Consider the following 14,852-nt stretch of genomic DNA (forward strand, 5'->3'; position numbering starts at 1 on the left):
TTCTCTGAAATCATAACAAAGAGCTCTCAGATTCCCTGATGAAAAAGGGAATGTTCTCTATCTATCGAATATTATGTTGCGTCCAAAGCTCCCTGAATTTATTTGGACAGTACTAACAGAAGTTTATTGAAAACAAGCAAAATAGTGAATGAGCCACTTCCACGAGAGCTGAGATACCGTGAGGGGTTCTGGCAGTGCTGGGAACTGTCCTGGTTGACCCAGCAGTCTCCTCTGATCTCAGCAAAATTTATGTGCGTGATCTCATTTAAGTCACCACAACATTTTTCTCCTGGCTGACTTTCTCTGATGCAAAATAGAGACAACAGCCAAACCTGAAACAAGGAGTATGGACCTCCTTTGTTGAAGAAAGGAGTAACCTGATGGTAAAAAACAAGCAAGCAAACAAACAAGTGTCATGAAAGATATTGAACCGAGTGAGCATTGTACAAAACACTTCTTGAAATTGCTATGAAATTAAATGCTGCCAAATCATTTATTAATGGCCTCTGAAAAGCGAAACAAAGTTTGTGTCTTGGAGTCCCATCTCAGTTGGTGTTTAAATGTCAGCTGTCTTACCTGCTGCCATCCCTGGTGAGCGCTAGATCCAGCCCTATGCACATGTCACTGAGCTCAATCAACAGACATCCCTAAATGTCTGTGAAGGTGCCTTCTCTTACCCACTGCCTATGAGTCCTCACTGCACAAGACCCCTTCCAAAGCTGCTGCCCTGAAAGAAGAGCCTGTCCTTTTGCTATCTGCGCTTCCGAGAGCCAAGAAATGACCTCTTCCAGACCAAAACCTCTTTCCCTCCTTGTGACACCCTCATTACAAAAGCAGCCTTTCCACTTCTTTAATCACTGCTCCTTCCTTACTTCATCTCGCCATGTTCACTGCTTATCGGTCTGCTCAGCTCAAGGACTTTGAGTTTTACAAGTTGTCAACACCGTAGGCGCTACCCCTCGCAGAGCACCCCGAGCCGTGGGAACCGCCTTTGCCGTCACCCCGCCGCAGTTCCCGCCCCAACACCAGCTCTTCCCCGTGCCACAGCACAGAACCAGGGCTGGGACGGGCAGAGGCAGGACCTTCTGGGCTGGAACAAATGGTACTTAAAATGAGAGGAGGGACAGGGGAGGGAAGGGAAAAGGGAAAGAAAGAGCAAGAGCCCTGTTAGCTGCAGTAACAGTGTAGTTAGAAGGACCTAGAGGGCTCCAGAAAGAAAGCATTTCTCTGTGCACTTTCCAAGATTTGTTTTGAAAAGATGCCAGGCAGAGCTCTGCAGAGCTAAGTGGAAGTAGCAAGCATGATGGTGACATCTTTAAACCTGGCCTGCTACCAATGGGCTTTTACAGGGCCAGAGCAATGAGACTGGTGGAAGATTATTTTCTTTGTTGTTGTGAAATCATGTAGTCCTTCTTTTTGATAGCTGTGCAGTTATTTATCCAAGAATCCATGTTAAAGAAATACCTGTGTCACAGAGACAAGAGCAACTGCTGTAATTTATACAAGAGGGATGACATTCCAGCGTGGAGTCAAAAAAAAAATTACATTTGCCATTTTAAAATCATCTCTGGGCAGGATATCAAGTCAGATGTTACCATAGCCCAATTAACCTGATAAGAGGAGGGACAACAGTTAACAATCAAAAATATATAACCCTCTCCCCTTCCCTTGCCCGTAAAGACAAATAATGAGAGTGAGATTATAAATTTGTTATTGTGCCTATTAATCAGCCCAAGGGCATGTAGAAAAGACATTTTGACAAAGCAGAAATTAATAAGGAATAGTTTAGGGACATCTGCTTAGAGTAGATTAGAATTGTCTTTGGGAAGTTCCCCCCCTCCCCGTAAGATGCTTGGAGCTGCAGTATCATCTGAGGGGAAAATACTGCAAAGGCTGCCAAAAAAGCATCAGAAGAAAACTAATATAGAGAGGAAAGGCTGGGATGAGATGGTGATCCAAAGGTTACGGGCTTAATGTTCAGAATTTTTCTAGTCCAGCCTTTGTCCTACCAGTGAAAGGTGATGAGTTAAAATAAAACATATATCTTCTATTTCTACTTGCAGATATTACTGAATGTTATGCAGTAATTTATTTCCTACATTACGTACTTTTTTGGCTAATAAGGGAACTATCATTGAGAGATCTAGCGTGTTGATAAAAAACTCTATTTTAGTGTCCAAAAGAGTCAGGTCTCTGATTTCTGCTATTTCTGCTCTGAGTGACAAAGGAAACTCTCGATGTACAGGACAGAAGGGCCAGCTTGAGGCTAATGGGAGTTAATGATGCTTCAAATGAGAGGAAAAAAAGAAAGAAAGGAGTATTTCTGAAAAGGAGCAAATGCAAAAAATACAAATGCACTCGAAGTCACCACCAGCACATACAGTGAGAATTGGGAGTGAAGGGTGTTGAGAAATAGAACCAGGGAGGGAAAGGAAGAGCAAGGAAATACTTCTTTTGGTGGCAAATTCCATCCTAGAAAGAAATAAATATGCCTAGACAGAGCCAGTCAAGAAAAGGCAGCAGAGAAAAAGAAGACATACCCAACAAGACAAGCAGTAAAACATGCTAATCTGATGAAATTATGGGTTTTCCTGGTTATTGCTACTGCTGTGTATCCTGTTTCCTTCTGGTCAGTTAGGTATGTAAAAACCAAATAAACCAGCAAAATTCACTAGTGCCTTTTGTACTTCAAAGTGAAAAGAGAGGAAACAGAGAAAGACATGCTGGTTCCAAGGGCACACACTACATCAACTTCTCTAGGGCAACAGAGGCTTATAAGGCTCTATTACTGAAAGAAATGCCCTGTGCATGACAAAGCTTCCTAGCCTAACATTCTCACTGATAGAAGGTACCTTCTCCCATGTGCATTAAAGCCCATCAGAAGCAGTCTTGGTATCACACCACTTAACTTATTGCTTCCTTTCCAAGCATGGTGTAATCAGCAGAGTGAAGTGCTCCTGTCCTTAATCTCCTAGCAGCAAAGGTGGCCTTATGCAAGAGAATGGCTTTCAGATGGTCTGTGGAAAACATGTTCATGCGAACATACCTGACAGCTAAACACAAGTATCAGCTTGCTTTTTCTTTGGGCATAGCATCAGATGGGGTAAGACACCCTGGAAAAGTGGAAATCAAGACTTTTAAGGAACCTGGCAGGCATCCCCTAGTGACTGCACAGTGGCTTAAGACATAGGAGTCCTTGTTGTTGCTGCCTCTCCTCTCCCCTGGAGAAGACCATACTCACAGCAGGCACTGTGTGCCTGTTCTAGAGTAAACTCCTGGTGAAGGAAGCTGCTCTGCAAGCCTTAGTGCCTGTGGTTCACCAAGCACAGAGCCAACAGCTGGGCTGCTAGCTGTGGGCCAGGGCTGAAGTGCACCGAGCCAGGCTACCCTTCCTGGTAGCCTCTTGCAGCAGCGTCAAGGCTGCAGGACTCTTCCCCGAGAGACTGCTGGCTACAAGGGCACACAGGGTGCATAGGCAGACTGAGCCCATCCAGCATGGATGACCACTGCTGGTGGATGCTGGGGGTCCAGAGGCAGCTATATGCACACACCAGGCTAAAACCTGCTCCTTGGTCAGTACCTCGAGGTCAGCAGAGACGTAATTTAACGCAGGAATGGCAGCAGCTTTCTAAGATTTAGCTTACACCATGGGTTATCACGTCTACTGGTTAAAATGTGTTTCACACATGCTTCAGTGTACACAATTATAGACAAGACCCTAGTGTGAAGGAGCAGCAGAGTGGGGGGTTTCCCCCTTAAAACAAGGACTGAAAGCAGAACTATTTTCCTGTGCTATTTGATGACATAATACTAACGTGAAGTGAAATCGTTGCTGTACGACAAGACCTGTAGTAGTTACATTTGTGTCCAATTGCATAAGATCATTCTTGAAAAAAAGAAGGCTTAAGTGAATCATTAACATGAAGAAGGAAAGGCAGGTCACCTTCAGTGTCTGCAGTGTGAAATTCTGCCTTTTCCTGTGTCTGTGGAATTTAACACGTATTATCACTCAAACTGTGACAGATATGTTTTAGCAGAGCAGTCGAGAAAGTCTTCCCCTTTCTATCTGCTCTCCAAGATACCGTGGTAACACAAACCATTCCTTTCTCCATCTGTCTGCACAGCTCCTCATTATTAATTGTATTTCTCAAGGTTCAGGAGTGTCGTCAGTAACCTTGGGAAATCTTGTTTTCAAACTCAAAATGTGGTTTCTTCCCTGATCCTTCTTACATCCCCCTCTTTAAAATGAAAGGCTCCCATTCATAGTTAGCCTTTCTTTCCTCCTCTTTTGCCAGTTTTCAGTCCAATATGCTCATTGTCCTTCTATTCCATGACTTCAGACCTTAGACATTTTAACCAACAGTGGAGAATGTTGTCAAATGCTTTCTGAAAAACGGAGTCTATAATATCCTTTCCCCTTCCTTACCAGGGCAGTAATTTCCTCAAAGAATTCCAACAAATTAGTTAGGCATGATCTCCTTTCCCTGAATTGATGTTAGCTGTCTTTAATCAAGCTCTGCTTTTCCAAGTGTTCCCTATTTGATTCCTTAAAGGAGTTTCATAGTCTTTCCCCTTCAGTGAAGGCAAACTGACAAGTCTGATTTTTCCCAGTGTCTGGTGAGGCAGTCTTCTTTTTTCGTCTAAGAAAAAATCATGAGAAATAGATTTCAAGTAATTTCAGCAGCCTCCCACCTAGAGACACATTCCCTCAGATTTTCAAGCACAGCTTTTGCTGTCAGGGGAGGGTGGGAATGGAGAGATACAGAGTTACAGATGACAAGTTTGTGTAATTGGATTGTATATTTTGAAAGCTGGGAACCAAATAATAACAGGCATTTCTGATGAAGTCAGAGATTTGCATGGATTAAACTCACATCCAGTTCCTCCTGCAGGATTGTAACACCGGGATCTGTACCACCCTACAGCGCTTCCCCACGGACCTTGCTGGGGAACATCTGTTGGGATGTGATGTGCTCTGTGTTCAAGTCCTTGGTGTGTTTATGCGCTATGAGGCTTTGCAGGCTGCCCCCATGATAGGCTTTCACTTCAGGCGTGAGTAAATTGGGGAGGGGCGATGTCAAGACTAGCCCCTCTGCTGGCATCAGCATTGCCAGTCTGCCTGTGCCTCTGCCCACACATATGATGTAGTGTATGATGTGGCTTCATGATGATACAAGCCTCCCCTCACGCACCTCTAAGAGCATCTGCATCTGTGTTAATGCCATTTATTTGTCAGGCAGTGCTACAGCGCATCTCTTGCTCTTGGTGGACATTTGCTGGCCATAACCAGTGACCTCTGACTGCACTCTGCACTCGCCCTGTGGGTTAGGCTGCAGTGAGGGAGGAGGAGGCAGCACCTTCCACATTGGGTCCTCCTCTGCCCAGCCTTGCCTGCAGTGTTCAGGGCAGCACAGGTAGCCTGGCACAGGGCATTTATCATATCCTGCTGCTCCCAGACCTGTGTTTGGCCTTTTTTCTTTGTGGGTTCCACCACAATTTCTCCATAAATTGCCCTTTTTTACTAGAGGCAGGCTTCATTCCCACTGACCTCCAGGGACAGAGATGGTCCCAACGCAGTGGGAGAGATGCCCTAGGGAAGGGGACAAAAGCATGACTGTGCAGGATGGCATTGCATCTGGCCACTGTACCTGGTCTCATGAAGAAATAAAATGCCCAAAATATGTAATTGTATCTGAGAAAAGGAAAAAAAAAAAAAAAGGACGTTTTACTACCATCATTAGTAGTAAAAAGGAAAAGAGCATCAAAGAAAAAGAGGTTTTGTCTCTTGTGAAGAGATCTGCTCAAAGTCACAGCAGTAAGCACATCCCATGATACTTCACATTTTGAAGCAAATTTGAATCATATGCTCTATGCATTCCTTGGATTACTGTCTCTGCAGGTGATACTGTATTGATCCAGGATTAGCAATAAGAAATTCCCGTTTCGACAGGTTTGTGTCCAGAGCAAAGATGGCTGCAGGCACACACACCACACCCACCCCCCTTCCCATTTCTAAAACAGATTGTTAACATGGGCTGTTCTGGAAACACATCATCTACTGCCCAAACCGAAAAGAGATTCTGGTGGCCCCTCCTTTCACAGGTAAAGAAATACACACTTGAAAAGAGAATAGAAATTGGTCATTAGCAGTTTGAGTCATTGTGTTTTAAAGACAAGATAGCCCTCAATACACCCAAATGTTGTTTCTTTGTGTTTGAGAGAACAATATCCACTGTGGACTTCTGACTTTTTCTCCTCTAATTTCACTCTTGCCATTAACCACCACTCATAAAGCATCACACTCCTGAAAGGGGACTCCTGGATCGCAGGTCTAGTCTTCCAGTATCATAGGCAAGCACACTAACTAATACCTTTCACAAATTCCCTCTTAAAAGCCTCTCCCTCTGAAAAAATATAAAAGGAAAAAAAACCCTCCCTCATTAAAAAAAAGAAAAAAAGAAAAAAAGGTAAGTTATTTGCTCCTGTTATTCCTACAAAAGACTATTCAGAACCTCATCAAACTGCTCATCTTCCTTCTTATTTCCAGACTACATTTTTCATGACCTATTACTGTCCACTTTTCCTTGTGCCAAAATTTTTCTTTGACTTACATATATCTTGTTTTCTCAAAGGTCTCCTTTCCTTCTTATGCCATCTTTCTCTTTTTTCCATCCTCCTTCCTTTCTTGCTTCTGCTCTCTACTTCTCAAATTGTTATCTCACTCGTGACAGATTGTCTAGAAAAAAAATGTGGGTGGGTCAGGAACCACATCTGTTCCACTCAGCTGGAAGACTTTGTGATTCTGAGTTTGGATACATCAGAAGGGACATGACTGAGATACCACAAGTAACTGACCTTAGCTTGTGGCGCATGTCAGGTAAATCACATCACTTCAAAATTGAGTGGAATGGATCAGGATTAATATTTGAGATGTGTTAGAAGCCTAAGTATGGTCAGTAGAAAGTGAGTTTCATAGCCAAATCATATTAATCTTATTAATTCCTGCAATGCTAATGAAGGACACCCCTGCATGGCTGATGATAGGACAGAACAGAGACACCTTTAAAAAATATTTATAAACTAGTTGGAAGGTATATTGTGTGTGTTCCTGGTTGCACGCAGCTGTCAGATAACCTTCACCTTTTATAAACAGCAGCTTTTCACTGCAGCGGGCATGTTGTGCTCCAAGCTCACCCAGTGTGGTGTAGCTATTGTGGATTTACCCCAGCTGGCAGCTAAACACTGCACAGCTGCTCACTCCCTCTTCGCTTCCCCCCACTCAGTAGGCTGGGAAAGAGAATGAAAAAAACCTTGTGGGTTGAGATAAAGATAGTCTTATAGAATAACAAAGGAAGAGATCGATAACAATAATACAAGTGATGCACAAATGCAATTGCTCACCACATGTGAAAGGAGAACAAAATTACCCAATGCCCAGTCTGTTTCTCAGCAGGGATCCTGCCTCCCAGCTCACTTCCCCAGCTACATCCGGACCATGATGTGCTGTGGCTAGGAGCATCCCTCTGGACAGTCCGGGTCAGTTGTCCTGGCTGTGCTCTCCCAGCTTCTTGGGCACCTGGCAGGGTGTGGGAAGTTCAAAAGTCTTTGATTTGGTGTAGAACTACAGCTACCTAGTGACAACTAAACATCAGTGTGTAACCAGCATTATTGTCATACAACATCCAACACACAGCACTATGCCCCCTGCTAGAAAGAAATTAAATCTAAGCTGGAACCAGGACAGTAGGGAACCCAACAGAGAAGCAGAAAGAGCAGACCTGCTTAATTTATGACACTTCAGCCCCATGACAGCCCAAACATGCAACATTAACTCCATTATTAAATCTCAGCCCAACTCAGAGAGGACTTCCAGGTCTTCTCCGGAAACAATAGAACAAATGTTTTCAAAAAGCCAGGAGATGGTGGTGTCTTGATGGGCCATTAAAAGACACATTGTACTGCTGCAGTTTTATTATTTGCCTTTGTTACCAAGACCTACAGCAGCTTCTTCCCTTTATCAGGTTTGACATTTTTAGATAGATTTCCGATTAACCTCACACTACTGCACCTGGAAAACGTATTCTTGATACATATCTGGTGTCTTATTAAGATCCACATTGGCTCTCTGTTAAACACAGTGATTCAGCTGATTTAAACCAGTTCGAGTTTGCCTTGAAAACAGGCCTTCAGTTAACGATGTGCCTCCTTTTCCAACTGCTTTTCATGGCCGGCTTTTTTTTGCTAGCTTTCTGATGCTGACTGCTAGGCTGGCCCTCAGTAGGCCACCCAACACCACCCACCCTTAGCCCTTATGGGGGTTCCACATGAGTATGAATGTGAGGAGAAGGACCTGGTTATGTCTTTTTGATTCTTGCTCTGGACCTTGTCCTGGCTCAGAATCTTGGTGACAGCAACCTGCTATCACTGTCATTCACCCAGCTGGCAAGTTTCCTCCCCATAGCTGTTTGTCTTTGGTAGCTTCAAAGAGCACCAACACCACATCCTTGGGGTCTACCAGATGCAGGTTAGTGCTTGCCTGCTTTGTACTATGTGCCCATCGCAATGGGATTTTTGGAATAAAAACCATGGAGAAATGAACACTATGGTGAGCTCAGAAGTCGCAGCGGTGTAAGCCTGCCTCAATGAAGTGATTTCTTAGCTGACAGTTGGGTATGTGGGAGGCTAATAGGTGCTCACACTGCTTTTCAGACAGCTAATAGAAATCAGTTGCAGTTTATATCTAGCCTTTACCTCCACAGGCACTGAGGAGAAATTCACTGGTACTGTTCACTGAAGTCATCTGCATCTTTTCCATGTCCAGTCGACTCTCAAAGTTATTCTCAATAGACTAATACAGAACATATGTAAATTGGACTGTAAGTACATATTTAGTATATTTAGCTTTGAAAAATGAAGTTATGATGAAGAATGCACCTCAAGGGCGGGGCAGGGCAGGGGATGATGGCTGGGAATATTTTATCAGGGCACAGCTAATCCACAACCTGGATGTGCTGCTCCCAGGTGATCTCGAACTGACAGGATTTCAATCACAAATGTGTCTCCTTTCATTTCTGCTTTAAACCAAAGTGAGCTTGAATTCTCTGGGCTAATCTACATCTTTTTCTCATTGCAGAACTTGGCACTATTCAGTACAAATAGCATGCCTTGCTTGAGGAACTGCAAGAGTAATGAAGGCCGGGGTGTTTTGAACCATGCCTGAGATGCATTAGCAAAGCTGTGGGGCACTTCCTGCAGCACCTGCCAGGGCTGTTCCTGGCAGTGCTGGGAGCTGTTGGGTTTTCCCTTTCCTGATCCCCATATGAAAACAACTTTTAAAGAGGCAGTTCCCATCGCATGCCAGATTTCGGCAAGTATTGGGCGATGCTTAGGTGGAAAGAGAAATCATTCTTCCCTTCTCATCGTGACTTTACCTTCATTGTACATCTGGTCCTCTTTCTCCATACCTCTGATACACCTTTTCTTCTCTTTGTTTTTCTCTCTTTATAACTTATCCCACTCTTATGTTACTACTTTTCAAAACCATAATAGCCTAACACAATGTTTCCTGCTATCATTCCCTCCTCACCTCCTCACCTGTGGTCCTGGCTGCAGCCATAAGCTCTTTGGGAAATGAACTTCCCACCACCATCTTTCTGCGTCTGCTGGAGGGGAGCCCCACTCCTGGTTGGTCTCTAGGCTAATAAATGAGACTAAAAGTAGTGATAGCAAGTAACAAATTTGCTCCTCAAGTAATTAGCTCCTACATATGTCAAGTCTTTTGCTTCTTTAGAAATTGCATATTCAATAGAAGAAAATGTGAGTTAGTCTATAATTTCTGTATGTTGTAAAGTCAAGGGACAAAAGTCACCTCTCCTGAGTTATGCTGCTGACCTAACACAAAATGAATTTGAATTTACGTAATGGGAAAGATTTTTTTCCTGAAGCATTTGAAAATGGAATTAGGGAAGAAATTTGTGGCAAATTTTGCATAGCAATCAGTAAGAAGGAAGTCCTGAACCACTCCTGAAGAGTTCACAAATCAAAAAAGTGCTGAACTTCATCCAATAAATTATTCATTGTGAATTGTTCGCACAGCTGTGCTGTGCTTACAAGGGAAGTTCAGGGGGTCTAATAATAATCCCTCTTCACGCAGAATATTTTGTTACACAGGGAAAATAGTAATTCAGAGGATGCTCAATTTTATGCTCTTGTCATAAATTAAGAAACTGTTTGATTCTGGCATTTGTGAGAAAAATATAGTTTTGGGGCTTTTTTTCATCATTGCAGTGACTATCTCAGAGTAGTTTTTTTATGGCAATTGTTAGCATGGTTGCCACCAAAACCCAGTGTTGGACCAGCAATTGCCACACAATCCCAAATGATGTAGTACAGGAAAATATATTTATCCCAGAGACAGTGTGTGGTAACTTATGGTAAAAGTTGCTTCTTTAGGAGCAGCCACCACAACTCCATCTGTTTTAGCTAAAATAACTGTACAAGTGACCCCAATTTCAACTTTATGAGGCTCATATTAATAGGGAATCTGAAGAAAATGAGCCAGAGTTTAGCTTCATGTCACTACTCACATTTTCAAGCTCTTTATCAAGTATCTCTTAAAAGTGTCCTGTATGCTAGAGCTCTGAATGCCTGTCTGCAAGTGATGGACTCGTCTTTAAAGAAACAGATCCACTTAATGTGTTCAGCTACAAACATGAGCCTATTGGTGCATACGAACTAACATGTCACCCTGTGATTGATGTTTCCCTATTACTCTGCCAAAGTACATTAAGTTAAGCTCCTTTTCATCTCCACAAATAGCAGGGACTACAGATGGCCCTCATTTGTAATCCTCGGGAACTAGCACAACGGAGCAATGGGAGAGGGTGTTGGTACCCATTGCCCGCCTGAAATGGATTAGGGACATTTCTGTGTGGAGCAGCATTACAAGAATAAAATAACGTAGCAAGTAATAATGGAAAGGAAGGGGTGCTGACAGTGGCTGTATTAACAAACTGTGCAGATGACAATAGTTTCTGAGCAGACACTTGTGTTTGGTGGTGAGTACCTTAGCAGTATGCACAGCTCAAACCTGCGTATTTTTTCCTGCTCATCTTCCATGTGCTGCCAGAAATGTGCAGCATGAGAAGCCACACCCACTGCTTTGGTGGCTTCCTGGTCCCACTGAAGCCCATGGCTAACCCACTGACTTCAGTTGCAGTCAGGGTTTCATCATGCCCTAGAGCTTGTTGAGGCCTTGGGTGAGTGGCAGCAAAAGGGGCTTGCTGGATAAGTCTCAGAGTGTTTTTTTTTTCTTGGCGGTGTTTGTATAGGGAGCCTGGGTGAGTTGGAACAGGTTAGGGATCTACTTTTTAAAGTTTTACAAAAGAAATTCCCTCAGGCTTTGTGCTCAGGCTGCTTCCTGGAGGCTGCTGGCATTGGTGCCATAGCTGCAGTCTGTTGAGGGACCTATGGTCTGGCAGCTCTGGGAAGAGGAGCTCTGGCTGCCCACATTCTGCCTGGAGCTGCAGCAGCCTTGCAGCCTGCCTTAAGCAACGCAAAAAAGGCCAGGAAGCCAAATATTTGGGAAGCTGGGTGCTGAAAATACTTTCCTCAGGTGGAGCTAATATCAGCTCTTACAAGACACTTCCAAGGCATATTTTTTCCAAAGACTATATAGTGGGAGCAAAGGAGAAAGGCCCTGTGCCGCCTTCACCAGGAGGGAGAGCCAGGGGAAGGCAGGGCCCAGGCTGCCGGACTGTTCGCTCAGGGCCGTACACACCACACCAATGGAAGCCATTTTTGTACATTGCATATGTATGACTGCTCGTCAATAAACATGTCCTCTCTCTGTCTTCAGAGCACAAATATGCAGGGTCCACATGAGCCAGCCCTCAGCTCCGGAGCCTGCCAGTGTTTTTGTGGGAAGAGCGAGGGGCTGGGAGGCGGACGCGGATCTCCCTCTCCCATGGGTATCGTTTTACCTCATGTCAAAGCTATTTCCATCTCATCATGTAAAGGGAGTGTGTTGTAACGCAGATGGTCTTCACTTGATGCATATTACGAGAGTGAATTTATGTTACTTCACTTTTTAAAAGAAGAGAAAAAAAGTGAAGAAAGCAAATGTGAGGGTAGTTTTGAGTGAGGGATTTGCAAGGCAGGAGATGAGGTCCCGACCCGCTAGTGGCGGCCATGGCTGTGAGCAGACAGTGTCGAGCGCAGTTTGGAGGCCAGACAGGAAGGAAGCCCTGGCCTCCAGACGGCATGAGAGATAACGATGGTCTTTCAGACACTGTTATCTGCTTCAGCGAAGCGCTGGGCCCGGCCGATGGACCTTCTCCAGGGAAAGCCACACGAAACTCCTTGGAGGCCTGTGCTTAGCTGAGGGAATGAAGCTGGTCTGGGCTCCAAAACTACAGAGATATCTGCCTTTTCCACAGGGCTGCCGCCTCACTGGCCTGCCGCTCACAGCCACCCAGAAGTCTGGCTGGGCTAGATCCTGGCTGTGTGACAGATGAGCAGATACCATTTTTCCACGTTTTCACATGATGTACTTAGTCCCAACTGACTGAGGGTGAGAACAGAAAAGCTCTTCTGGAACTGGCACCGACCTCTGTTGCTGCCTCAGTTTCCCTTTAGCACCACTTGCTGCTGCCTCCATCAGTGAGAGGTCTAGTTGCAGCTGGCTCCTAACACCTGACATTTCTGCCATGAAAGTCACGACCTGATACGTACTCCAAATCTGGCTGTTCATCCCAGGTCTTGCCATGGTAGCGTGCCTCCCAACATCCCTCCTTTTCAGCACATTGATGGCCATCACCTTACTGGCTCCTCACTCTTTTCTTGCCTCTGCATGCAGGGAAAGAGGCACCAATGCAAGGGATAACACAGGAAGTCCCCAGCCTTCCCTTCCTGACATGTCTCACCTCAAACAGACACACACAGGCTGCCTGTGTGTCCCCAAGGACGGGAAACAAATTTGTGGAATCTTGAGCCCTGGGCACACTTCTCCTCATCCTGAACCCTTCCCCCTCAATTCCTAAGGCCCTCAGCATTCATGGCCATGATTGAAGACTTCCCTCCACCACATTTTTCCTCCTCTTGCCCCCATCACACAGAGCTCAAGACTAACCTTCAAGAGAGACAGGGATGTTTGGAAGGTCCCTCTGGCCCCCAGGTGGAGAGACAGGGGGGGAAGAGGGAAAGGTCGGCAGGGAAAGGGGAGGAGATGCAGCGATGGGAGGATCTGTAGGCTGGGAACGGTCTGGGCAGAGAGTGACTCTGAGGTAAAGGGCTCTTCCCCCTTCATGCTAAATTGCAAATAGCTTTTCCTTTCCATTAAATAGCAAACTTTATAAAATTGCTTAAATTTTCTTGTCAGAGATCCAGTGTTGGGTGTTGTATTCAATTTACTGACATATCTTTATCTTAATCCAGCTGAATTTAGATAAGACTCTTTTCATTATCTTTGCAGACCCAAGTGTCTCATCCCAGAGCCAACTGCATTTTCCTCTAGAGTAGAGCAGTTTGTTTAATAAAAGACATTTTTTTAACAATTGTATTTATAGGATTCCAATTAGAATGAGCTTGAAAATAATGATACAGTGCAAAGATAAATGCACTTGGGTGGTAACTAAGTACTGAACATCCAACATCAAAATATACCAGTGATGACACGGGCATGTAATTATGCACACAAAGTATCCATATGCAAATTATTGATACATAAAAGAATGCTTTCTTCTCTTATCTGGAAAGGTTATAGGTTGAACTTCTGCATCTGCTCTTTCAAACAAAAAAAGACTCCTGAAATGGAACTCATTAGTGCAGGATGGTCTATATTTCCAGGACAGCTGAAAAGGTAGTAAAACCAGAATTATTCACTTCTCTTAAAATTTAAGTTTTGCAAATACTTGGATGTTTCATATCTACAGAAAGAATGTTCCCTTTTGGATACAAATAGCTTGATCCTGCAGCCACTCCATAACCATATGGAATAAAATTGAAAACAAAAGCCATTTTCATATCTGCTGTCAGTCTTCATTTAAAAGGTGAAGCTGAGTGAACCTTCTTGTTCACTTTCTCATGAATGTTCCTGTGAATAAGATTTGGTTTGCAATGGAGTCAAACAATTGTGGGCTTTCACATGGGGCACAGTTGGTACTAATGTGGCCATGTTCACACTCTGGATTTTAAAGGCTTGTGTGGAGAATCAAGTGTTTTAAGCAAATCAAGTTTTAAACTCTCCTTCAGTAAAGGCATATGTAGGTACCTTACTGAAGAGAAGGACAAGAGCCTTGGAGAGGAACCACACAATATATTCCCAGTAAAAAAATAAAACCTGTGGTCTGTGTGGATATTAATGTGCAGTACTGAAGGACCCATGTGTGATAATGTTTATGAATATTTTTTAATCTTCTTTGGACATTTCATTTATTGCATCTGATAGAAAAAAAAAAGGTGGAACTTCCCACCAGTATTTCTCTGTGTTACACAGAAGAAGCAAGCCTGCTTTTCTAAAGTGAAAGAATACCACAAAAAAAAACCCCAACCAAAACAGTTTAGTCTTGGTTAGTCTCCTCAGAGGGATTAGCTCCCATGCTGTAGCACAGCCATTTGATCCTACAAGATCCAAGGTCTCCCTGGAAGGTGGCTGGACCAAGGAGTCCAACCATGGTTAATTCTGGAGACAAAGGGACAAAAACTCTTGTAAAGCACCAGGGGCATGTAGAGGCTAATGTTACTGGACAGTAAGTGGTTTGCCATTAACTGAGTGAAACTTTCCTCATCACAATTTTTGTTCTGCTAAAAGAACCTAAAAAAAAAAAAAAAAAAAAGGTAAAAATATGTCGTTT

The sequence above is a fragment of the Gallinula chloropus genome (genome assembly GCF_964237585.1).
Source record: "Gallinula chloropus genome assembly, chromosome: 1".
NCBI classification, from domain to species: domain Eukaryota; kingdom Metazoa; phylum Chordata; class Aves; order Gruiformes; family Rallidae; genus Gallinula; species Gallinula chloropus.